Source organism: Bufo bufo, chromosome 8, assembly GCF_905171765.1.
Source record: "Bufo bufo chromosome 8, aBufBuf1.1, whole genome shotgun sequence".
Lineage (NCBI taxonomy): Eukaryota > Metazoa > Chordata > Amphibia > Anura > Bufonidae > Bufo > Bufo bufo.
The window spans coordinates 114,864,467-114,889,600 of NC_053396.1; the positions used below are offsets into that span (position 1 = coordinate 114,864,467).

Consider the following 25,134-nt stretch of genomic DNA (forward strand, 5'->3'; position numbering starts at 1 on the left):
TTGGCATATCGATGCTCTTACCGGAGCCTGAGAGCGGATCCATATTCACATATAGTGTAGAAAGGCAGGTCCACTCACCGGTGCTCGCTCCCCAGATCAGGTTATGTAGAAAAAAGTTGTTCAGGAGCAGCACAGCAAACCGCTAGTGTAGAGCAATAATGGAGATCATGCAGCAGCTGGGCAGGGGATCACAGATCCAAAGCGATCCAAAGACGTGTAGAAAGAGTAGAGGGCCACAGCAGCATATCCAAAATTCTTCTTTATTAATCAATCACCGCATGACACGGCATAAAAATAGCAGCAACGTTTCGGCTAAAGATAGCCTTTGTCAAGCATATTTAACAATTAAAACCCCAGGTATATAACCAACATGTCAATAGGTCTAATATGGCCCCAACTTATGCTAACATCTTTATGGCCGAGGTTGAGGACAAACTGGTTTACCGCTCCTCCTTCTTTGGGAGGGTCCTATGTTGGTGGCGCTACATCGACGACATCTTCATGATCTGGACAGGGCGACCGATGAGTTGGACAGTTTCCACTCACATTTGAATGCGGGTGTCCCAGGACTGCAATTCACGGCTACTTCATCAGCTAATGAATTGCAGTTCCTTGATGTACGGTTGTATGTGATGGAGGGTCTTTTAGCTACGGACCTCTATCAGAAACCCACTGATAGAAACACCCTTCTTATGCATGATAGCTATCACCCGCGTAAAATGCTTGATTCCATACCCTGGAGTCAACTTTTAAGGGTTAGACGCATAGTTTCCGAGGAAGATGTTTGCACACAAAGGGTGGATGCCATGTGTACACGTTTTGTTGAACGTGGCTATCCCAAACATCTTCTTGACAGAACTAGACTCAAGGTGAAGTTGGTTGACAGAGGTTCCACACTTCGGCAATCTACAAAGACCAGACCTAAGGCTAGGGTTCCCTTTGTCTCCATCTTCGGCCGGGACAGTGGTGACATTGCGCATGTCCTCAGGAAGGAATGGCATATACTCCAAAGGGGGTTGCCAGAGATAGAAGAATTCAAGTCCCCGCCGATGATGGCATACAGGAGGAACCCTAGCCTACGTGATAGGCTGGTTAAAACTGATGTTAGCGACCAGACAATGACTACACAGAAACTACTTGCCCCACGCAAAAATGGTACTTATCCGTGTTTATCTTGCTGCAATTGTGGCAATGTGCTTAAAGGTGATCACTTCTTCCATCCATATAGTGGCAAAAAATATAAAATCAATGGTTATTACACCTGCAGGTCACGGGACGTGGTATATGCGATCCAATGTCCGTGTAGCCTCACCTATGTGGGAGAGACTACCATGGAAGTCAGGGAACGCATTAATAAGCACAAGAGCACCATACGCAATAAGAACATGGATAAACCTGCTGCCAAACACTTTGTTGAGGCTGGGCACTCTGTCAACCAACTTCGCTTCAGAGTTATAGATAGTGTGGGTTTTCTACGGAGAGGTGGTGACAAGGATGCGATATTGAGAAAAAAGGAACTCAAATGGATCTTTACGCTGAAGTCCCTGCAGCCATTTGGACTCAATCTTGAGTTCAATGTGGCTGGAATCAGTTAGACTCTTCTCTGTTATATATAGTTTTTATTTTATATTTTATGTATTTGAAAACCAATTTAACACATGACTATGCTAAACCATATGATTAATGATTGATAACCATCTGATCACTGGTTTCAACTGACAGGTCACCAACTAGGATGATCTTTTTTCATTATGACATTTCATGTTGGGTATACATGCTTTATACTGTTGTATAGATACACATCATTACATGTATACACCTGTGTTGGTTATGTATCTATCCATTTGCAAGGCAATCTCTGTTCTAACTATGATACGTGACGCATTGTATTTTTACCATGTGTCATTGTATCCATGATTGTGCGCGCTGTTCTGTATCTAGGCAACGCGAACATTTTCTACTTTGCAGCTTTATTGCCTCCGCTGTCACACAACGATGTTGCCTCTCCTGTCACACTGCCTGCCACGTCAGTAGAGGATGCGGCATCGTGACACTGGCCGGCCGCCCTCTGATGACGCTTATGGACATGCGCAGTGTGAGTATTGGGACGCCAACTACCACGTTGTGATGTTCGTCATCAGCAGTTGCGGCGCTGCCCTGTGTTAGTCGCCCCCTGATGACGCTCGCGGACATGCGCACTCTCCATCTTGAGACGCCAGCCACCATGAGGATATGTACATACCATCATGCCACGCAGGTGAATATGTGAATGTGTGAACTCTGTTCATGTTTGTTAGAAATAGCTAATGAATGTTATACAGCCTGGTGAATATTAACTAGGTGGGTGTAACATAGAGAAACGTCTGTTGATTGGATCGTTATCATTGTGGGTGGCATTGACATGTTGGTTATATACCTGGGGTTTTAATTGTAAAATATGCTTGACAAAGGCTATCTTTAGCCGAAACGTTGCTGCTATTTTTATGCCGTGTCATGCGGTGATTGATTAATAAAGAAGAATTTTGGATATGCTGCTGTGGCCCTCTACTCTTTCTTCGCTCATCCCTAGTCACCAGTTTTATGCAGTCCAGCAAATGCCATTGAGCTCCTGTTTGTCCCACTCGCCTGCAGGTCCTCATGAATTTAAGGGCTCATTGACATGTTCACCTTAAAATATAAAAAAGAGGGTTAAGCAGCACTCCAGGTCCCAATATAGGGACAGTTGCCAATAGAAACCTAGATAGGTCGGTGCTCGCGGATGAGGATCCTGGCTGAGGGTCCCATAGGTATACAGATAAAAAAGAAAATCCACAGCACTCCTTAGTTCTGGTGAACAAGCTGGTTACTTTATTGGTAACAGCAGCATAGGGATAGCAACGTTTCAACCATCTCTGGTCTTTATCAAGCTTGATAAAGACCAGAGATGGTTGAAACGTTGCTATCCCTATGCTGCTGTTACCAATAAAGTAACCACCTTAAAATATAGCCAGGATTAAATTTACTGTACGCATACCTGAGGCTCAATTATATACCTCTGCCGGATGCACGCGCTCCATTTTGCTTTCCACCGCCCGGAAGTTATCACTTCCGGTTTCCGGAGGTAACCTGTGTTCCACAGTTGCGCTCCACTGGCAGGATGTGGAGTTTCAGCGCCGGCCGGAAGGAGCAGAAGTGCGCTCAGTTGAGCGGATGTCAATCACCTGACAGGTGATACGGCCAGCGTCAGTATACTCAGGATTGGCTATATCGTTTGGAGGGAGGCCCGGGCGTGCTATTTAAAGGTCAGTGCGCAGGTGCCCCTGTATGCCCACAGTATCAGGCATCTGCAGGAGGTGGCACACATCCTAAGCTTGGAGGTCAAGTAAGTCTCTATTACCAACATGTATGATTGTTAGGGACATGTTGTTACTTTGTATGGATCTTATATAGGTGCCTCTCTTCTTTTGTAGGTATCAGGCTGTGAATACCAATCCCGCTGTCCTCTAAACAGTGAGACAGATAGTATAATCTATCACTCTGTCTGTCTATCTTTGCCACCTCACTGCATCATTTATTATTTACTTTATCTAATTTTATTTATGTGCTTATCATTTTACCTAATATCCTGACCCCCCGAGGAACCCACTTTGCTGGGGGAAACGTGTCGGAGTCTTGTTTTTATTTTTAACCCCCAATATACCTGTAGGGAAATTTAGGGTAATCTAGTTCAGGAACGAGGACAGAGAGTCTCCACCATCAGGATTCTTCTCTGGGCTGAGGGGTACAACAGGGTAATCCAGGGTTAGTGAGTTACCCTCCCCCCTGGACCCCGGCCCGCTCCTCTCTGTATGCTTAGTTTCAGCATTTATTTGAGTACATTTTTGTGGTACCAGGGTTTTTGATTGGCATCCTTTTCCAATCATAGTTTGGGCAATAGGTTTTAGATTGATATATAAAAAAAGTCTGAGTGCTAAGACCCCCACCAGTCCCTAGAACAAGAGGAGAGGTGTGCACATATCTCCCTACACTTCTATGCAGCCCATTTAATGCAGTGAGGAGAGCTGAGCATGCTTCTCTCCCCTTATTCTTGAGATCTCAGCACTCATACCCCACCAATCAAAACATTTAAAATGTCTCTATGACATATATATATAAAAAAAAAAATGAAAACGTTAGTGACACTTTAATGGGAATAAGTAATTTATTGTTAAACCAGGAAGATTGCCTGGTAGAGCTAGCTCAGCTGAATGTAATGATACCTTTCACTTGGCGATCTGTTGCTTCACTGTAAGTGCACCAAGGGCCGGCCCAAACCACTCTGTGCAACCTTACTCCTTGTGCTTCTTCTGCCAGCACTTCCATTCTTAAATCACAGGTCCAGCTTCTTGCATAGTCATAGTCATTAGGCCCTGTCAATAAAGAAGGGGCAGAAAACCTCTATGTTGGCCATGATGGAACAGTATCAGGACACACAGTGAATCACAGCTTACTCTATATAGTTCTGTGTAGCCTGTGGGGATTCGCTCTGGTAGGCAGGTTAACAAAATATAAGCAAAGTCAACTTAGTTTAAATCCTGGTGTTCCATTCACACCTTGCAGCAGGTACCGCATAAGAAGGTCAAGTCCTGGTGTTCACTTCACACCATGCTGCGGGTACCGCTTAAAGAGTCCCAGTTCTGGATGTCGTTCCCTTGTCCTCCCAGACAGGTCGCAGGCATGCATCCAGCTACAAGCCTCATACACAGACACATCCCTGGCTCTGAGCCCAGCTGCCTATTAAAGAACAACCAGGTGCTGCCAAAACCCGGACCAGCACTTAAACTCCGCTCCGGTATTTGAGCTCACCTGGCTGGAAACCAGCCCAGCTGCACATGTTGGGAGTAAAATACCTGCACTCCCATACAAAACCCCTCGCTGTGTCACAAGCCACAGACCAGTAACTGTGACAATGTTTCCCCAATCTACTTCTGAAATTGCCTTCAATGGTCTTGTGAGTATCAGAACTGGACCAAGGTACAACAGTAGAAGGTAGCCTGCATACCAGGGAAATCACACAAGCTGCAATTCACTTGGTGTTCTGGCTTCTTTTTATCCTAGCTGACACTGAATTTTTCAGCAATTTGTGCTGCAGTTGCTCTTCTGTGAAATTAGACAAGATGGGATACTCTTTGCTCCCCAAACACATCTATGAGCCTAGGGTACCCTTATCACCTTTAACTAGTTTACTAGTTGTCCTTCCTTGGAGCACCTTTGGTAAATACTAACCACTGCATACTACATGCATAGGAGTAACCAACAAGTCATCTAGCCACAATAATGTTTATTTTAACTAATTTAAAAAAAATCCGTTAACCAGAGTTTAGACTGCCCTATGCAATGTGAGTGACAATAATTAGTGTGCACCCTGCCAGATCATGTCTAATCTACTTGTCTACTGCCTTACCAATTAATTATGTAGGAAATATATTGCAGGGTTATGTCAGGTTAAGGGAAGAAAAGGCTCATTGTTCTACAGTATCATGAGAAAACTAGAAAAGATAAAAGTAAATTATCAATTGGATACATGGATACAAATAAAACAAAAATATTATTTTATAGTAATATATTAGAGGGTAACTGTCATATTTTTTTATTTTATTTGCAAGTTTATTTGAGCTAGGCATGTATACCTGAGTTGGTCTGTCAATGATTGTCAAAAGATCTGTAATTACCTTATAGTAACAGCTTTCATTAATGTCCTCTGTCCCTTTCCACTGCTCCCTTAAAGGGATTCTGTCACCAGGTTTCACCCCTGTCAGCTAAACATATGCTGATGTTCAGGGCCTCATCAGGATTCCTAATGTGAGCTTCTAAATGTGATCTGTAGCCTTATTTTGCTAAAAAACAGGTTTTACTAACCTGTCACTCAAAGAAATAAGGTGCCCAAGGGGATGTCAAGGGATGCAAGGTGCCAGCCGCACCCACCGCCGTTCGTGCCCAGCGCCGCCTTTCCAGACTTCTGCACCGCCTCCTAATCCTCTGTGCCGCCTCTCGCTCTCCCTCCATCCCCCCTCCTCCCTCATCCTGCTGTAAGATCTCACGCGTGCGCACAGGGCTCTGCCTGATGCGCCCGTGCGGACTTCTCGATTTGGCTTCTTAAAGCAAAGTGCACATGCGCCGGCACTTCGCTCAACCCAGGTATGACCTGCACTCTGGCGCCAGCCTCTCAGAGCCCTGTGCGCACGCGCGATATCTTACAGCAGGAGGAGGGGGGAGGGAGGGAGAGCGAGAGGCGGCACAGAAGATTAGGAGGCGGTGCAGAAGTCTGAAAAGGCGGCGCTGGGCACGAACGGCGGTGGGTGCAGCCGGCACCTTGCATCCCTTGACATCCCCTTGGGCACCTTATTTCTTTGAGTGACAGGTTAGTAAAACCTGTTTTTTTAGCAAAATAAGGCTACAGATCACATTTAGAAGCCCACATTAGGAATCCTGATGAGGCCCTGAACATCAGCATATGTTTAGCTGACAGGGGTGAAACCTGGTGACAGAATCCCTTTAAAAGACAGTTGCTATGGCTTGTCTGTCTCTGGCTAAGAAAACAGAAAGTCGGAGCGGCAGTCCTTACACTGCATGTCTGCATTAGGCTTCAGAGTGAGGAGGCGTGCCTCTTAGTAATCCAATCTGATTGGCTGGCAGGGAGCTGCTGGCTACAGCAAGTGTGTATGGGAAGTGAGAGAAAGCAGTTTTGGCCTCAGAGAACTGGCAGAGGAGCCATCTTAGAAGGTCCTCATATTGTAAATGTTTAAACAGCCGTAACTAAGGGAAAAACTCAAGGAAAACAGTGGTATGTGAAGATCCCACACCATAATTTTTCAAATTGAAAATTTTTAAAAACTGCTCCTATGCATTGTTACACCAGCCATTGGACCTGGTCACCTGCCTTGCACCCGAACCAACATTTAACTTCAAGGTTATCCCAATTACTGTTAGGCAGGAGCCCCCTACATCAGGGTATGCCCAGAGAGAAGAAAAGGTTATGTCTTCTTGTCACTGCATGGCCGTAGGTGTTATCTGTGTAAGGATTGTGACTGTGATCTATGTGAACAACTATCATTCCCAGAGCTACTACCACACCCATCCTCCACTTGCTCCTCCTGGGCTTGCTTCAACAATACTTATTCTAAGCACAAACTTTCTTTATCTTAGCAAAAATAATAACTGCAAAAACAGACAGTTAATAGTGATTTCAACAGAATTCCTTGGCAGTCAGTATTCTAGACAAAAGAACATTAACACTGAGCGGAGAAACAAAAATTAACTATAAAATAAGACATATGTCAATCTCCCAATGAGTGTTTTTCGGAACTTCTATGAAATATACAGCATTCACTGGAAAATTGTTATTCATGTAATGTTGCATAAATAATCTTTTTGTGTTATTTTTCCATATGCACATGAAATTTGCAAAAGAAGAAGATAACCAAATACTATATCAGCAATGTCTTGCAGAAATATTCACAGCAATTACTATAGCAGTTTGGAGCAAAATAAACTTTATACATTTGATTCAAGATGGTTTTGCAATTATTTTAAAAGCAGATGATAACCACAGGTGTATATGCGTAATAACAATAACCATGGCACTTAATTTAATGTTTAAATCAACACATTTCCTTTATCCATCCTTCCAGCATTACATAATATTCAGCCACAGGTGTATATATGACATTAATATGGAAGTAAAGAAAATAAATCCAACTTCCTTAGTTTCTAGAATACTTACTGATGGCATCTTGTAGTTTATTAAACCCAACTAAGTACAGTATTTATCAAGATTTCATTTGTATTTTTATAAAATATGTTGCTTCATTTTTTATTTGCGATTTTGATGCAATATGACCCTGTTATGTAACATAATATGATCTTTCACTTTGTGACTGAGTTGCTGTGGTTTCAAAATGCTTCCACTTTGCAGTGATACCACTCACAGTTTATGGCGGAATACCTAGGAAGGAAGAAATCTTATAAAATAACCTGATGCAATGGTGAAATCCTATCATAGGACCATGCTGAAATTCAGGGATCTCTTTAGAATAACCCATTCTTTCACAAATGTTTGTAAAGGCAGACTGCATGGCTAGGAGCTGGATTTTATACACCAGTAGCATTGGGACGGATGGAAACACTTGAAATCAATGATTAAGAGGTGTGTCTTCTAATTCTTACTTTAAAATGTATTAATTAATTTAGATTGTATGATAGACTTTAATTTAAGCTGAAAATATGCATAAGAATTTTGTGACTTTTTTGTGATATTTATGCACTTTTGTGGTCTTAGTGCTTAAAGTCTATAGGAAAAAGCAGCGTAGACAAGTTTTTTGCCTAGTGGCCTTTCTTCTTAATTGATGGTGCTTTTTGCCTCTCTGTCGTTATTTTAAAAATGCTGTATGTTGAAACATGTTTTTTCATGCAGATTGCCATCCCCTTTTTGTAGGGGAAAACACCTGAACAAAAAACATCATTCACACTTTTGTTTACAAAAATGCTACTAAAAGAATGCCATAAAACAACCGTTTTTATGGCATTTTATAGCAGCAAACAAATGGAAAACCAGATTTTTGTGTGTAGAGGCCCTAAGAGCTGTATTACACTGGCAGCTTGTCTGCCAGATCATCACTAATGAGCGTTCGTAGGGTTCGTTAGGGACGATCTGGCAGTGTAATACTGCGCCAATTACCTGATGAACAAGCGCTCATTCATCGGGCAATCAAGATTTTTAGGCATGCTTAAAAATCATTTGACAACAGCAGATCGGGTTGTCTAATCATGATCTGCTCCTGACAAACAACTAGTCAGTATGGCGACAAGCAATGGCATAACGATCGCTCATGCCCACACTCTAGAGGAGATCACTGCATATAATAGCAGCGGTCTCCTCCACTAACAAACAGGCAGGAATGGTCTGACCTTTACATGTAATACAGCCCTAAGTCTTCCTTAAAATGCAAATCTGGCCTTGTATTTTTTACCACAAAAATCACTTGCTTTTTTCATATTGTAGACATTTGTCTTTGTATTTTTAGTTGTGCACATGCTTTGTTTTGTTTTTCAGAAAAAAATAAATGCCTGAAAACACACCAATACGGCAAAGTTACAAAAAAGCCATCAAATTGAAAGAAATTATGTAACAAAAATGCCTGTGTACTGCATTTCATTATTTCCATATACTTTCAGCTAATGCCTGGAGTTAGTATTTTTCAGCAAAGGCTGCACCAAAAAACAGACGGAAAAAAATACCACCAAAAGCGCAAAAGTTCAGAGAAATGTCCTACAAATGTATGTCTAAATCCACCATCAGACTTTCTTTACAGGTAACTTGGTTTGCAATAGCGTGAATTTCATTTTCATGGCTTTTTGGGCAGCATTTCTTGAATTTAATTTTTATTATAAGACTTTCAGACATTCCATAGAAAAGTAAAAATGCATGAAGAAAATGTGTGTGGTGTTTTTTGGAGATTGCCTATAGGCTTCTGTTTTAACTAATTGGTCTTGAAAAAAAAATTTATGAATAAAAAAAATGCCACAAAAGATCCAATAACAAGCAAAGTCATATTTACAAGAAGGCACATGAGGGCTCGCATGTTTTAGGATTTCAAGAATGGGAGGAGAAACTTCACAATGTTGATTTTTTTACCTTAGTGATGCTTCTCATATCTCCTTTACACTATTTTTTATTGCAGCTACAAGTTAGGAGGTTTATTTAACCCTTACACTGCTTATCTACAGCTAATATAACATTAATCTCTTCAGAAAGGCAGTGTAACTATTAAATCCTCTGACTTGGTGCTGCAGTTAGCAAAAGTAAGTGATCCGGAGACATCAGAGCAGTCATGAGGAGAAATATGATGCTAGTATATGATCCATATGTACAATGCCAACTAGCAAAGAGGATGTCATCGCCTGTCACACAGCAGAACATTTCATAATTTACACACTGACACCAAAGCAGTGAAGCTCCTCAGCAGTAATGGCCAGTTTGCATTGTTCGCCCGCGAACACATGCGGGCTGCCATCTTTTCTCACAAGTCCAGCGAGGCACAGGTAAGCCCTTACCTGTGCCTGCGCCGCGAGCCGGTCTGAAACAAATGCGGTCAGCGGGAGCAGGCAGTTCTGAGAACAGCCGCCGGGGGCCTTCATCGGGCTGTTCTCGGAACTACCTGCTCCCGCTGACCGCATTTGTTTCAGACCGGCTCGAGGCACAGGTAAGGGCTTACCTGTGCCTCGCCGGACTTGTGAGAAAAGATGGCAGCCCGCATGTGTTCGCAGGCAAACAATGCGAACTGGCCATCACTGCTCCTCAGTAGAACTAAAAAAAAAAAAAACAGCTGCCACAGAGTAAAGCCTCTTGCACACAACCATATAAATTTTTCAGTATTTTGCGGTCAGCAAAAAATGGATCCGCAAAAAATATGGATAACGTCCGTGTGCATTCCGTTTTTTGCGGAACGTAACAGCTGGCCCCTGATAGAACAGTACTATCCTTGTTCATTATGCAGACAATAAGGCTCCATTCACATGTCCGCAATTGTGGTCCGCATACATTCCGCAATTGTGCGGAACGGGTGTGGACCCATTCATACTCTATGGGGAAGGAATGGATGCGGACAGCACACAGTGTGCTGTCCGCATTCGAATTTCCGGAGCGTGCCGCGGACAAGAATAGGCATTTCTATGGGGGTGCCGGCCGAGTGAATTGCGGATCCGCAATGCACTGCGAACGTGTGAATGGACCCTAATAGGACATGTTCTATCTTTGAACGGAACGGAAAAACGGAAACATGGAAACAGAAGGCATACGGAGTACCTTCCGTTTTTTTGGGCAGATCCATTGAAATCAATGGTTACGTATACGGTCCGTATACGGAACGCAAAAAACAGAATGTAAACGGAAAAAAAAACATTTGTGTGCAAGAGGCCTAAAGGTGGCCATACACCTAGCAAGATTTATAGTTTACTCATATTAGCAATTTTATAAGGACTACTTAAACCAACCAAGGACAACATCTGCATGGAGTTTGTATGTTCTCCCGGTTTTTGTGTGAGTTTCCTCTGGGTACTTTGGTTTCCTCCCACACTTCAAAGTCATACTGATAGAAAAATTAGATTGTGAGCCACATTGGGGACAACTTGATGCGAATGTCTGTAAAGCGCTACGGAGAAGCGCTATATAAGTGCATAAAATAAAAATAAAAAAACATGTTCTATCTTTTTGCAGAACGGAAGTACGAGACGAAACCCCACGGAACCACTCCGTAGTGCTTCCGTAGTGTTCCGTTCCGTGCTTCCGTTCCGCACCATTCCGCATCTCCGGATTTGCGGACCCATTGAAGTGAATGGGTCCGCATCCGTGATGCGGAATTGCCACGGAACGGCACCCGTGTATTGCTGATCTGCAAATGCGGTCCGCAATACGTGCAAGAGGCCTAATAGTTTACCTTTATAGTTTGCCGTTTTGATGCCGTTTTTTCATGTGTTTTTTTTTTTGTCGAAAGTAGGAGAGGAACATAAAAGCAAGATAAGCATAATTGAAAACATTAAACTTAAAGACTTAGGCCTCATTCACACGACCTTTGTTTTATTCCGTGTCCGTTGTGCCGTTTTTCGTGAATTTCTGCGGACCCATTGACTTTCAATGGGTCCGTTGAAAACTCGGCTAATGCACCGTTTGTCTTCCGCGTCCATGATCTGTGGTTCCAGTCCGTCAAAAAAATATAACCTGTCCTATTATTTTCGTGGAAAACGGTTCACGGACCCATTCAAGTCAAAAACACGGAGGCACACAAGATTGTCATCCACGTCCGCGTCCGTTTTTTTCCTTTCATTTGCATGGCAAACCTGTCATGTCTGGTGATCCTCCAAAAATAAAGGAAGACACACGGAAACAAAAACGGAAACGGATCACGGAACAACGGAACCCCATTTTGCGGAACGGAACACAACAACAGTCGTGTGCATGAGGCCTTAGGGGGACATTTATTATGGTATTTACACCACTATTCTGGTGTAAAAAAAAAAGTCATACATTTTGTTGCCCAGCATATCTGTGGTAATGTTTTCAACTTTTCCCTCTTCTCTAACTTTTCAAAAGAGGCAAGAAAAGGGGGCATGGCGAGGGCAAGAGGAGGCAGGGCCAGTAGAGCCCACACTCTTTTTGGATTCACGCCAGTCACGAAATGTAAAACTTTGGTCTTGATAAATGTCTTCCTTAATTTGCATATATTCTGTAAACACAAAACAAACTACATCATTTAAACTGAGCCTTATCTTTAGAAAATTACCATAATTTTAAACTTCCAAATAACTTATTCTTAGTCTCTGAAAACAAGCAAATATTTCAATTTTAAGTGTGTTCTTAACAAAGTAAGTTATTTATTTTTCATTCTCATCTTAATTTTCCTTTAAGTGCTAGAAAACTGCTGAACCATCCGTTACAAGTATCCTCATCTCAGGCCTGGATGATTCAGGTCTTTATTTCTTTATTGGCTTGTCTTTCCATCCACATTTGACGTTTCAAGTACAATGGAAGTCAGGATTTATACCCACACTTATTGCTTCTATTTCATTTAATGTTATAACATATCTTAGCTGTTCATGTGTAATGACCCCCTAACAAAAAAAAAACTAAAAACTAATGGCATTTAATGGATGTTTGCATCATTCTGCTTTAAGGCAAATAATAAAAAAAAGTTCCCTAATGAATACAAATAAACCCTCCAGCCATCTCTCGTCTGCCTACAACTGAGAATCGTGTTACTGATGCTGAGCTTGTTTGCATGTGCAATATAGTTTTAATATTTTCAGCACTGCTTGACAAATGGCTATCTATACTAATAAAAGCCCTGTGTACGTGCTCAGGGCTGTTGTCCGTGCGTGTGTGCCGATTAGTGAAGTGCGCATGCGCGGCGCACAAACCAATCAGCACACACTCCATCGGATCAGAGTTTTCTCCAATCCGGTGGTATATTTTAACTTGAAGCGTCCCCATCACCATGGGAACGCCTCTATGTTAGAATATACCATCGGATTTGAGTTAGATCGTGAAAATTCAGATCCGACAGTATATTCTAACACAGAGGCGTTCCCATGGTGGGTGAGGGGGACGCTTCAAGTTAGAATATACTAAGAACTGTGTACATAACTGCCCCCTGCTGCCTGGCAGCACCCGATCTTTTACAGGGGGCTGTGATCCGCACAATTAACCCCTCAGGTGCCGCACCTGAGGGGTTAATTGTGCGGATCTCAGCCCCCTGATCGGGTGCTGCCAGGCAGCAGGGGCCAGACCCCCCTCCTTCCCCAGTATTAAAAGCAGCGTTTTGGTGTCCGCCTCCAGAGCGGAATGGAGGCGGAACGGAGCCAAACTGATGCATTCTGAATGGATCCGCATCCATTCAGAATGCATTGGGGCTAAACTGAAGCCTTGAAACAGATCTCACAGGCGAACCCTGAAACGCCAGTGTGAAAGTAGCCTTAGTGAAGTGCGCATGCGCGGCGCACAAACCAATCAGCACACACTCCACACACACACAGCAGGGACCGCCCAAAGCACCGCTCCGCCGGCCAATAAAAACACGGCGCATCACATGCAGCCCGGACAGCCCACAGCAGCGCGGCCGCCCAATCAAAGTCGCCGCCCGGACCGCCCACAATTGCGCCAGCCAATAAACAAACGGCGCACCACACGCTGTACGGACCGCCCACAGCATGGAGCCCTCCAATCACACCATCCCCACAACTGCGCCGCTGGCCAATAACCGCCTCTTATGGTGTGTGGTGTCAGTTGGAGCAGAGTGCATAAGAAGCAGAGTGCATAAGAAGCGCCGCCATTACATGCACAGTGACAGAAATTGCTCTCAGATACACACTGCAGCTGCTGCCAGCAGTATTAGCCAGTACCACCAATCAATGCCAGCAATAATTGCCAGCCATCAATCATTGCCACCAGTCACAGTAACAGCAGTCAGTGCCAGCCCTATCAGCCACCAGTCACAGTGCCCGCCGTCTCAGCACCACCAGTTAGTGCCAGCTCTATCAGCCACCAGTCACAGTGCCTGCCGTCTCAGCACCACCAGTCAGTGCCAGCAGTCAGTGCGAGCTGTATCAGCCACCAGTCACAGTGCCAGTGGTCTCAGCACCACCAGTCAGTGCCAGCAGTCAGTGCCAGCCGTATCACCCACCAGTCACAGTGACAGCAGTCTCAGCATCAACAGTCAGTGCCAAGCGTATTAGCCACCAGTCACAGTGACAGTGGTTTCTGCACCACCAGTTAGTGCCAGCTCTATCAGCCACCAGTCATAGTGCCCACCGTATTAGCACCACCAATCAGTGCCAGCTGTATCAGCCACCAGTCACAATGCCAGTGGTCTCAGCACCACCAGTCAGTGCCAGCCGTATCAGCCACCAGTCACAGTGCCAGCAGTCTCAGCACCCCTGCTGCCTGGCAGCACTGCCAGTTGTCTCAGCCACCAGTCAGCGCCAGCTGTTTCAGCCATCAGCTGCAGTCTCAGCACCACCAGTCAGTGCCAGCAGTTCGTGCCAGCCATCTCAGGCACCAGTCACAGTGCCCACAGTCTCAGCACCACCAGTCAGTCCTAGCAGTCAGTGCCATCTGTATCAGACGGTATTGATTATACCAACACACAGTAAAGATGCGTTTGCGGCATATGTTCACACCCAAATATAATTGAAACGTATTGTGAATAGGAATTTAAAACATAACATTTACTAAATCATTTAAAATAAATGCCACTTGGTGAGAAACATTAAGGACAAATATCTCCACTATAGCATAGATAAATAAAGGGTGGATCTTACCCCGTTTGGTGGGTTCCACAGCCTGTGGAGGACGGTTCAGGTAGTAGGTGGACCACCGGAACCCGTGTGACCAAGGTGCTGATGTCTATAGGCAATATGGCACTCCTGTGTAACCCTATTATGTCTTTCCTGCCTACACACAGATGGGGGGCTAATCGAGCAGCTGCCTAGCACACATGGAGCACCCGCCCCGACAGGGGCGACCCCATACCGATCCTGTCCCTCAGTATGGGCCTTGTGCTATATATACCCTAATACAAAACCCTACATGCCATGTTTCGGTCCTAGACTCCAGACCTCCTCAGGGGTTTCATAGACGTATTCAGGGGTAAGGAAAGAAGATAGTTTTTGCCTCCTACTTCAATCCGGATCTATGTTGTATGGTATCCGAGCCTTAGCATGAGAAGTGTCCCAAGCAAGTGCTGTGTCTCACCTCAAATAGTGGCGATTTGGGTGAGCCATCTGTATCAGCCACCAGTCACAGTGCCAGTGGTCTCAGAACCACCAGTCAGTGCCAGCCGTATCAGCCACCAGTCACAGTGACAGCAGTCTCAGCACCACCAGTCAATGCCAAGCGTATTAGCCACCAGTCACAGTGCCAGTAGTTTCAGCACCACCAGTTATTGCCAGCTCTATCAGCCACCAGTCACAGTGCCAGTGGTCTCAGCACCACCAGCCAGTGCCAGCCGCATCAGCCATCAGTTACAGTGACAGCAGTCTCAGCACCACGTGGCACTGCCAGTCGTCTCAGCCACCAGTAAGTGCCAGCTGTTTCAGCCATCAGCTGCAGTCTCAGCACCACCAGTCCGTGCCAGCCATCTCAGGCACCAGTCACAGTGCCCACAGTCTCAGCACCACCAGTCAGTGCCCGCAGTCAGTGCCAGCAATCAGTGCCAGCAGTATCAGCCACCAGTCACAGTGCCAGTGCTCTCAGCACCATCAGTCAGTGTCAGCCGTATCAGCCACCAGTCATAGTGCCAGTGGTCTCAGCACCACCAGTCAGTGACAGCTGTATCAGTCACCAGTCACAGTGTAAGTGGTCTCAGCACTACCAGTCAGTGGCAGTCATATCAGCCACCAGTCATAGTGCCTACAGTCTCAGCCAAAGGTCAGTGCCAGTGACGCATATTACAGCTACATATAAGTCAGTATTACAGTAAGAGAAAATATTCTAAAATTATAAAAGTACAAGCCTATATTACTTGGACTTTTTACTAACAACATGCCACCCAAAAAAAAGGACACATCAAGTAGGACAAAAGACACAGGCAATGAAACCCTACATAACCAAATTCTCCTGGAGAAACAGTCAAGTCAGCAAGTAAAAATCAAAAAAAGAAAGGCTGAAAAACAAAGAAAAAAACGAGCAAATAGATCAATTCAAGAAAAAGAAAATGAGTGTCACAAAAACGCTAAAAGAGAAAGATTCAGAAGAGCAAATAGATCTATAGAAGAACAGGAAAATCAGCGTAAAAAAACAATCTCTAAGAGAAAGACAAAGACAAGCAAATAGATCTATTGAAGAAAAGGAAAATGAGCGTCAGAAAAATATGAAAGCACACAGAGCTACGTCAGCAACAAGCAATAAAAAAAGGCAGGATAACAGATCTACAAACAGACACAACACATTTATCAACAGCCACACAGGAGAGGATAAATGATATTAGAGAAAGACAAAAATGTAAGAGACATGCTGAAAGAGAAAAAGCTAGGAGAGCAAGACTTACATCAGAAGAACGACAATTACAATGTTTGCGGCAAGCACAATTACAGAGACTGGCCCGAAGTAAACGAGTGGAAAATAACGAATCTGTCACGAGGGTATCAAGAGCCACGTCTGACTCCGTTATACCCGGGGTCAGGAAGTCGCAGCGGGTGGCTGCGCGCTCTATAGCTAAAGATCATGGTGTTTCTTAGTTATTGTTTTCTGTGTTTGCCTTGCTATCCTTTTTGTCTCTCTCAGGGATCCGTAGCTTCTCCTCCTCAGCTGTTTCGTGTCTGCCACTCCCTACCTCCTTATATTCTCCCCTCACACTTCTCTAGTTGCCAGTTATAGAGCTTCCTGCCTGGACATCTATACTGACCCACTGGAGTGGTTAATCCTGGTTGTTGTTCCTGTGTGCTACCCTCCGGATCCCTGTTGGGCTTATTGTTGTCTCCTGTTGTCACCCACCTGGGATTATATGTTGAGTCTGTGTTGTCTGTCCTTCCCTTGGTGTTTTCCCTTAGAGCTAGTGGTGCGGACTAGTGTTCCCATCGCCCTGTTCACTACCTAGGGCTCAGCTCAGGGAAAGCCAGGGCTTTAGGCACGTGATCGGCGTACGGGTGAGGAACCCGTCTAAGGACGTCAGGGCAGCCAGGTGCCAGCCGCCAGGTGAGTCAGGGGTCACCATCTTCCCTCTCACTTGGGCAGGGCCTTCCTTGTTCCCTCCCTCTGTGTCACGTATGTGATAGCCACGCCGACCGTGATATTATAACTGGCCATTACTTTTTGAGAAAAAAAAAAATTATATAATTTTTTATTTGTTGTTTTTTTTTCTCTACTTAGAATCCAATATGGATCCTATTGATGCCTTGGCAGAACAGCTTCAAAGCCTGTCTTTGGAGGTGGCAGGATTGAAGGCGTCTGTTCTCCAACAACAGCAGAAAATGCAGCAGACCGCACCCCCAGCGGTTGCTATGGGTAACCAGGTTGTCACTGAACCCAAGGTTGCTCTTCCCGACAGATTTTCTGGGGGAAGGGACAAATTTGCAACGTTCCGTGAGGCCTGCAAATTATATTTTAAGTTACGCCCTTACTCCTCAGGTCATGAAGAACAGCGGGTTGGGATTGTCATTTCCCTGCTTCAGGGGGATCCGCAATCCTGGGCGTTCTCGTTACCCCCTGGTTCTCAGGCTCTTCGGTCAGTGGAGGGATTTTTTGGGGCTTTGGGTCTCATATATGATGACCCTGACCGAGTCGCCCTGGCTGAGTCAAAGTTACGGAGACTCCTACAGGGAGATCGGTCAGCAGAGGAATATTGCTCAGAGTTCCGTAGGTGGGCTACGGATACTCAGTGGAACGACCCGGCTCCCAGGAGTCAGTTCTGCTCTGGGTTATCTGAAAGGGTTAAGGATGCACTGGCGCTGTATGAGACCCCCCTTTCCCTTGATGCTGTTATGTCCCTCTCTATCAGAATAGATAGACGTCTTAGGGAGAGATCGAAAATTCCGGAGCAATTGGTTACCTCTCCCAAGCAACAGTCAGTCTGTACTGACTTAGATGAGCCTATGCAGCTAGGCGGAACTTCTCGTCAGGTCCGTCCTCCCGAGGTTCGCCGTAGGGGGGGGGCTTGTTTTTTCTGTGGGGGGAGGGGTCATTTCATTAATGTCTGTCCCTCCTTTCTCAAAAACAAAAGACCGTCGGAAAACTACTAACCCCGGGCTGTGCGGAGGATGTCAGCCGGGGGGTATACGTTTCCTCCATACGAACATCTCAATTTGTGTTACCAGCGGTCATTGTTTTTGGTGTTAAGACGGAGTCTATTTCTGTTTTTCTAGACAGTGGAGCAGGGGTAAACTTGATTGATGCCCATTTTGCCCGCACTATGGGTTTGTCTCTCTGTACGCTGCAGAGACCTATTCCCGTATTCGCTATAGATTCTGCTCCTCTGTCTCAGAGAAACCTCACCCACATTGTTCGTAATTTACACCTTCGGGTAGGGGACCACCATAATGAGTGTCTTTCATGTTACGTTCTGGAGGGCCTTCCCTCTCCGGTGGTATTGGGTCTTCCCTGGTTGGTAGCGCACAATCCAGTGGTGGATTGGCAGGCCAGGGAGATATTGGAGTGGAGTGAGCATTGCAGAGAGAATTGCTTAAATAACAATTGCTTAATCGCCTCCATAGCTTCCCTACCTACATTTATTTCGGACTTTGAGGACGTTTTTTCTGAAAAGGGTTGTCAGAAACTACCACCTCATCGTCCTTATGATTGCCCGGTTAACCTGATTCCCGGGGCAAAATTACCCAAGTCCAGGTTGTATAATCTTTCGGGTCCCGAGAGACAAGCCATGAAAGATTATATCTCCGAGAGTCTGGCTAAGGGACACATCAGACCCTCTTCTTCACCCGTGGCTGCAGGGTTTTTCTTTGTTAAAAAGAAAGATGGGGGCCTGCGTCCTTGCTTCGATTTCCGTGAGTTAAATCAGATAACCATCCGTGACCCATACCCTCTTCCTCTCATTCCTGACCTTTTTAATCAGATTGCGGGTGCTAAGTGGTTCTCCAAACTTGATCTTAGGGGGGCCTACAATCTGATTCGTATCAGGGAAGGGGATGAGTGGAAGACAGCTTTTAACACCCCTGAGGGGCATTATGAAAATCTTGTCATGCCTTTCGGTCTGACCAATGCCCCTGCTGTCTTCCAACATTTCGTTAATGATATTTTTAGTCATCTCATCGGCAGGTTTGTAGTCATATACCTAGATGATATCTTAATTTATTCGGCTGATCTGAAAACACATGAGGTGCATGTCAGGCAAGTACTGCAGGTCCTACGGACGAATAAATTATATGCGAAAATTGAAAAATGTGTCTTCGCTGTTCAGGAATTACAGTTCCTGGGATATCTATTATCTGCTTCAGGTTTCCGCATGGATCCTGTGAAGGTCCAAGCAATTTTAGATTGGGATCTTCCTGAGAACCTTAAAGCCCTACAACGGTTTTTGGGTTTCGCTAATTTCTATAGAAAGTTCATTAAAAATTATTCAGTGATCGTTAAACCCCTTACCGACATGACTAGGAAGGGGACGGATTTTTCCAAATGGTCTGACGCCGCTAAAGAGGCATTTTCCTCTCTAAAGGAGAGGTTTACCTCGGCACCTGTTCTAATTCAACCTGATGTCTCCCAGCCTTTTATTGTCGAGGTAGATGTGTCAGAGGTGGGAGTGGGAGCTGTATTGTCTCAGGGTCCGTCTCCTGGCAAATGGCGTCCTTGCGCTTTCTTTTCCAAAAAATTATCTTCTGCAGAGAAGAATTATGATATTGGAAATAGGGAACTGTTGGCGATTAAACTGGCGCTTGAAGAGTGGCGTCACTTCTTAGAGGGAGCAGTCCACCCCGTCACGGTGATTACGGATCACAAGAACCTTCTGTACCTAGAATCGGCTAAACGTCTCACCCCTAGACAAGCTAGGTGGTCGCTATTCTTTACCAGATTTAACTTTGTAATCACCTATCGTCCTGGGGCAAAAAATACCAAGGCAGGCGCATTATCTCGTAGTTTCCCTGGAGGGGGTAATGTTTGTGATCCGGTACCTATTTTACAAAGAGGAGTGGTTGTCTCTGCTGTACACTCTGTTCTAGAGGGAAAGGTGTTAGAGGCTCAGGGGGACGCCCCGGCCTCTTGCCCCTCAGAGAAATTGTTTGTACCGTTAAACCTGCGTCTTGAATTATTAAAAGAACATCATAATTCGGCACTTGCTGGACACCCGGGTAGTAAAGCAACCTTGGAGCTTTTATCTCGTCGTTTTTGGTGGCCAAGGTTGCGTCAGGATGTAATGGATTTCGTGTCTACTTGTTCTACTTGTGCACGCGCGAAAGTCTCTCATACACGTCCAGCAGGGTCTTTATTGCCACTTTTCATTCCCAATAGGCCATGGACACATCTGTCTATGGATTTCATCACTGACTTACCGTTGTCGGCGGGTAAAACAGTTATCTTGGTAGTAGTAGACAGGTTTAGCAAAATGGTACACTTTATTGCGTTACCCGCACTTCCTAATGCTAAAACTCTTGCTCAGGTGTTTATCAGTGAAATCGTGAAGCTTCACGGGGTCCCTTCCGATGTGGTTTCGGATCGGGGAACCCAGTTTATTTCTAAGTTTTGGAAAGCTTTTTGTTCCCGTTTGGGGGTTCACTTGTCCTTTTCCTCAGCTTTCCATCCTCAGTCGAATGGACAGACTGAGCGTACCAACCAAAACCTAGAAACATATTTAAGGTGTTTTGTGTCTGAAAACCAAGAGTTGTGGTCATCATACTTACCGTTAGCTGAGTTTGCCATAAATAATCATTATCAGGAGTCCACTGGCAAGTCACCATTCCTTGGTGCATACGGTTTTCATCCCCAATTTTGTACTTTCAAAGAGGGGGGGTCTTCTGGGGTTCCCGAAGAGGAAAGGTTTTCTTCATCTCTTTCATTGGTATGGCAGAAGGTGCAAGTTAACTTGAAAAAGATGAGTGGTAAATATAAATGCATGGCCGATAAGAAACGGTCGCCAGGTCCGGACCTAGGAGTGAATGACTATGTGTGGTTGTCTACTAGGAATATTAAGTTGAAGGTTCCTTCTTGGAAACTGGGTCCTAGGTTCATTGGTCCCTATAAAATAGTAACCGTCATTAACCCTGTGGCTTTTCGCCTGGAGCTACCTCAGACTTTTAAGATCCATAACGTCTTCCATAAATCGTTACTCAAGAAGTATGTTCCACCTCTAGAACCATCGCCGCTGCCACCTCCTCCTGTTATTGTGGATGGTAATCTGGAGTTTCAAATAGCCAGAATTGTTGATTCTCGTCGGGTCCCCCGCTCTCTTCAGTATCTTGTGCATTGGAGGGGTTACGGTCCCGAGGAAAGAATGTGGGTTCCAGCGTCAGAGGTAAACGCCAACAGGTTAATTCAGACTTTCCATGCCTCTCATCCGGAGAGACCTGGTCCTGAGTGTCCGGAGGCCCCTCGTGAAAGGGGGGGTACTGTCACGAGGGTATCAAGAGCCACGTCTGACTCCGTTATACCCGGGGTCAGGAAGTCGCAGCGGGTGGCTGCGCGCTCTATAGCTAAAGATCATGGTGTTTCTTAGTTATTGTTTTCTGTGTTTGCCTTGCTATCCTTTTTGTCTCTCTCAGGGATCCGTAGCTTCTCCTCCTCAGCTGTTTCGTGTCTGCCACTCCCTACCTCCTTATATTCTCCCCTCACACTTCTCTAGTTGCCAGTTATAGAGCTTCCTGCCTGGACATCTATACTGACCCACTGGAGTGGTTAATCCTGGTTGTTGTTCCTGTGTGCTACCCTCCGGATCCCTGTTGGGCTTATTGTTGTCTCCTGTTGTCACCCACCTGGGATTATATGTTGAGTCTGTGTTGTCTGTCCTTCCCTTGGTGTTTTCCCTTAGAGCTAGTGGTGCGGACTAGTGTTCCCATCGCCCTGTTCACTACCTAGGGCTCAGCTCAGGGAAAGCCAGGGCTTTAGGCACGTGATCGGCGTACGGGTGAGGAACCCGTCTAGGGACGTCAGGGCAGCCAGGTGCCAGCCGCCAGGTGAGTCAGGGGTCACCATCTTCCCTCTCACTTGGGCAGGGCCTTCCTTGTTCCCTCCCTCTGTGTCACGTATGTGATAGCCACGCCGACCGTGATAGAATCCCGGGCAACAATAGAAAGAATGGCAATGATAAATGATATAGTTAATATTAATGAGGGTAAAATTATACCCCACACATGTGGAGATTTAAATCAGATATGCAATTTTTGTCAAGCAAAACATTTTGAAGGAGAAAGACCATCTGATCAAAAATTTACACAGTGTTGCTCAAAAGGAAAAGTAAATCTTCAACCAATTCGAACAAATCCGTTTATACAGCAGCTCATGATGGGTCAGCATCATTACAGCAAAAATTTCATGCAAAATATAAGGTCAATAAATAGTGCTCTAGCATTTGCATCTATGGGAGCTAACATTAGTCCGCCTTCTGGCTATGGGCCATACTGTTTTCGAATCCATGGTTCGATTTGTCACAGAGCAGGAACACTGCATCCTCAACAGGGTGAAAACAGACAGTTTGCACAATTATACATTTTAGATCCCTCTGAAGCTGCAGAACAAAGAATGCAAATTTCTGCCAACTCAGGAATAAATACAGAGCTTATGCAAACATTAAGTACATTTAGGGCACAATTCAATCCTTTTGCCGAGGCCTGCAAAATGTTGTACCAAGTTGAAAAAGAATATGAAGAGAATGCCGCCAAAAATGACAATGTTATTAAGGAAGTGTCCATGACAATAGTACAAGATCGCAAAAATGACCAAAGGCGCTATAACGCACCAAAATATAATGAGGTTGCTTTTATTTTTCAAAATGATGATGGAGAACCACCACTTGAAAGAGATCTTCTTATACACTGCAAACCAAGTGAAGATTATACAAATTTTAAAAAAACACAAAGAATTAGTGTCCTTGATCCTAATTTGGAAACCATGGTTTATCCTTTGTTATTCCCCTATGGGGATCAAAGCTGGGGAATTGACATTCCATTGCAAAACAGACCACAAGCTTTATTAAATTTACCAAACCAGTCACACAATCCTAGAGTTAGAGTCACTCAAATGCAATACTACGGTTACCGTCTTTCCATTAGAGAGGATTTTAATCCCTTTTTAAATGCAGGCCGCCTTACACAGCAATATATCGTTTATGCATATGTAAAAACAGAAGCCAACAGACTCAATTATATACGTCAAAATCAGCCTAAATTGTGTGTTGAAAAATACTCTGGATTAATGGATCATTTGTTTAATGAAGCCAATGAAGCAGGCCTGAGTCCTGGAAAAATGTATATTTTGCCTTCTTCATTTGCAGGGAGCCCCAGAAACATGCAACAAAATTATCAAGATGGTATGGCAATTGTCAGAAAATATGGAAAACCAGATCTTTTTATTACAATGACATGCAATCCCAAATGGGAAGAGATTGTACATAACCTACAACATGGACAAACTGTTGATGGACAACCACATTTAGTTGCAAGAGTATTTCACCTAAAACTCAAAGCTCTAATTGATGACATCAGTAAAAAACATATTTTTGGAGTCCCAAAAGCAATGGTCTACGTGATAGAATTTCAAAAGAGAGGTTTACCACATGCTCACATACTTCTCATTCTTAAAGAAAGCTGTAAACCAAAAAATTAAGAACTGATAGATAAAATTGTCTCTGCTGAAATCCCTAACATAGAAATCACTCCTCGCTTACATGCAATTGTAACAAAGCATATGATTCATGGACCATGCGGAACACTCAATCCTAATTCTCCATGTATGACAAATGACAAATGCTGTAAGGATTTTCTGAAGGAATTCCAACAAAAAACTATTGCTAATAGCAATGGCTATCCAAAGTACAAGAGAAGAAATACAGGCCAAACTACAGGGTGGGCCATTTATATGGATACACCTTAATAAAATGGGAATGGTTGGTGATATTAACTTCCTGTTTGTGGCACATTAGTATATGTGAGGGGGGAAACTTTTCAAGATGGGTGGTGACCATGGCGGCCATTTTGAAGTCGGCTATTTTGAATCCAACTTTTGTTTTTTCAATAGGAAGAGGGTCATGTGACACATCAAACTTATTGGGAATTTCACAAGAAAAACAATGGTGTGCTTGGTTTGTAACGTAACTTTATTCTTTCATGAGTTATTTACAAGTTTCTCTTTGTTTACAGCCATTGACATGTCGCCGAGGTTAACACTTGCGGAGCAGATAGAAATTGTGTTGATGTCAGGTGAACGCAGTAACCGGGTCATTGCAGCAGATTTTAATGCAAGACAGCCTACGAGACCACCCATCTCCCATGCTACAGTTAGCAAACTGCTTGCTAAGTTTCGTGAAACTGGTTCAGTGTTGGATTTGCCAAAATGTGGACGCATGAAATCTGTCACTAATGAAGAAACATCAGTGGCTGTCCTAGCTTCATTCAGCAAGAGCCCACAGCGTAGCACTCGCCGCATGTCACTGGAAAGTGGCATTAGTCGAACATCCCTTCGCCGGATATTAGCTACTCACAAATGGCACCCTTACAAACTCCAGCTACTGCAGCATCTCAACGAGGATGACCCAGATCGGCGCACTGAATTTGCAGAATGGGCAAAACAAAAATTGGAACAGGACACTCAGTTTACGCAGAAGATTTTGTTCAGTGATGAGGCAAACTTTTATGTGAATGGTGAAGTTAACAAACAAAACCACCGCTATTGGTCTGACACTAACCCACATTGGATAGATCCCTCCAAGACTGTTGGAACAAAAGAATTGATGGTATGGTGTGGTATATGGGGTACAAAGATAGTGGGGCCATTCTTCATCAATGGAAACCTCAAGGCCACTGGATATGCGAAATTGCTACATGATGATGTGTTTCCCTCTTTATGCACTGAAGCTGGCACGTTCCCTGAGTTTTTCCAGCAAGATGGTGCACCACCACATTATGGGTGTCAGGTCCGAGCATTCCTAGATGAACAGTTTCCTGGAAAGTGGATTGGTCGTCGTGGGCCAG

The 25,134-nt window shown here is 44.5% G+C and overlaps 1 pseudogene; it reads left to right on the top strand.

Moving 5' to 3' along the window:
- Positions 1–1,331: 1,331 nt before the first annotated feature.
- LOC120978086 lies at positions 1,332–23,896 on the top strand (annotated as a pseudogene).
- The last annotated feature ends 1,238 nt before the right edge of the window (positions 23,897–25,134 follow it).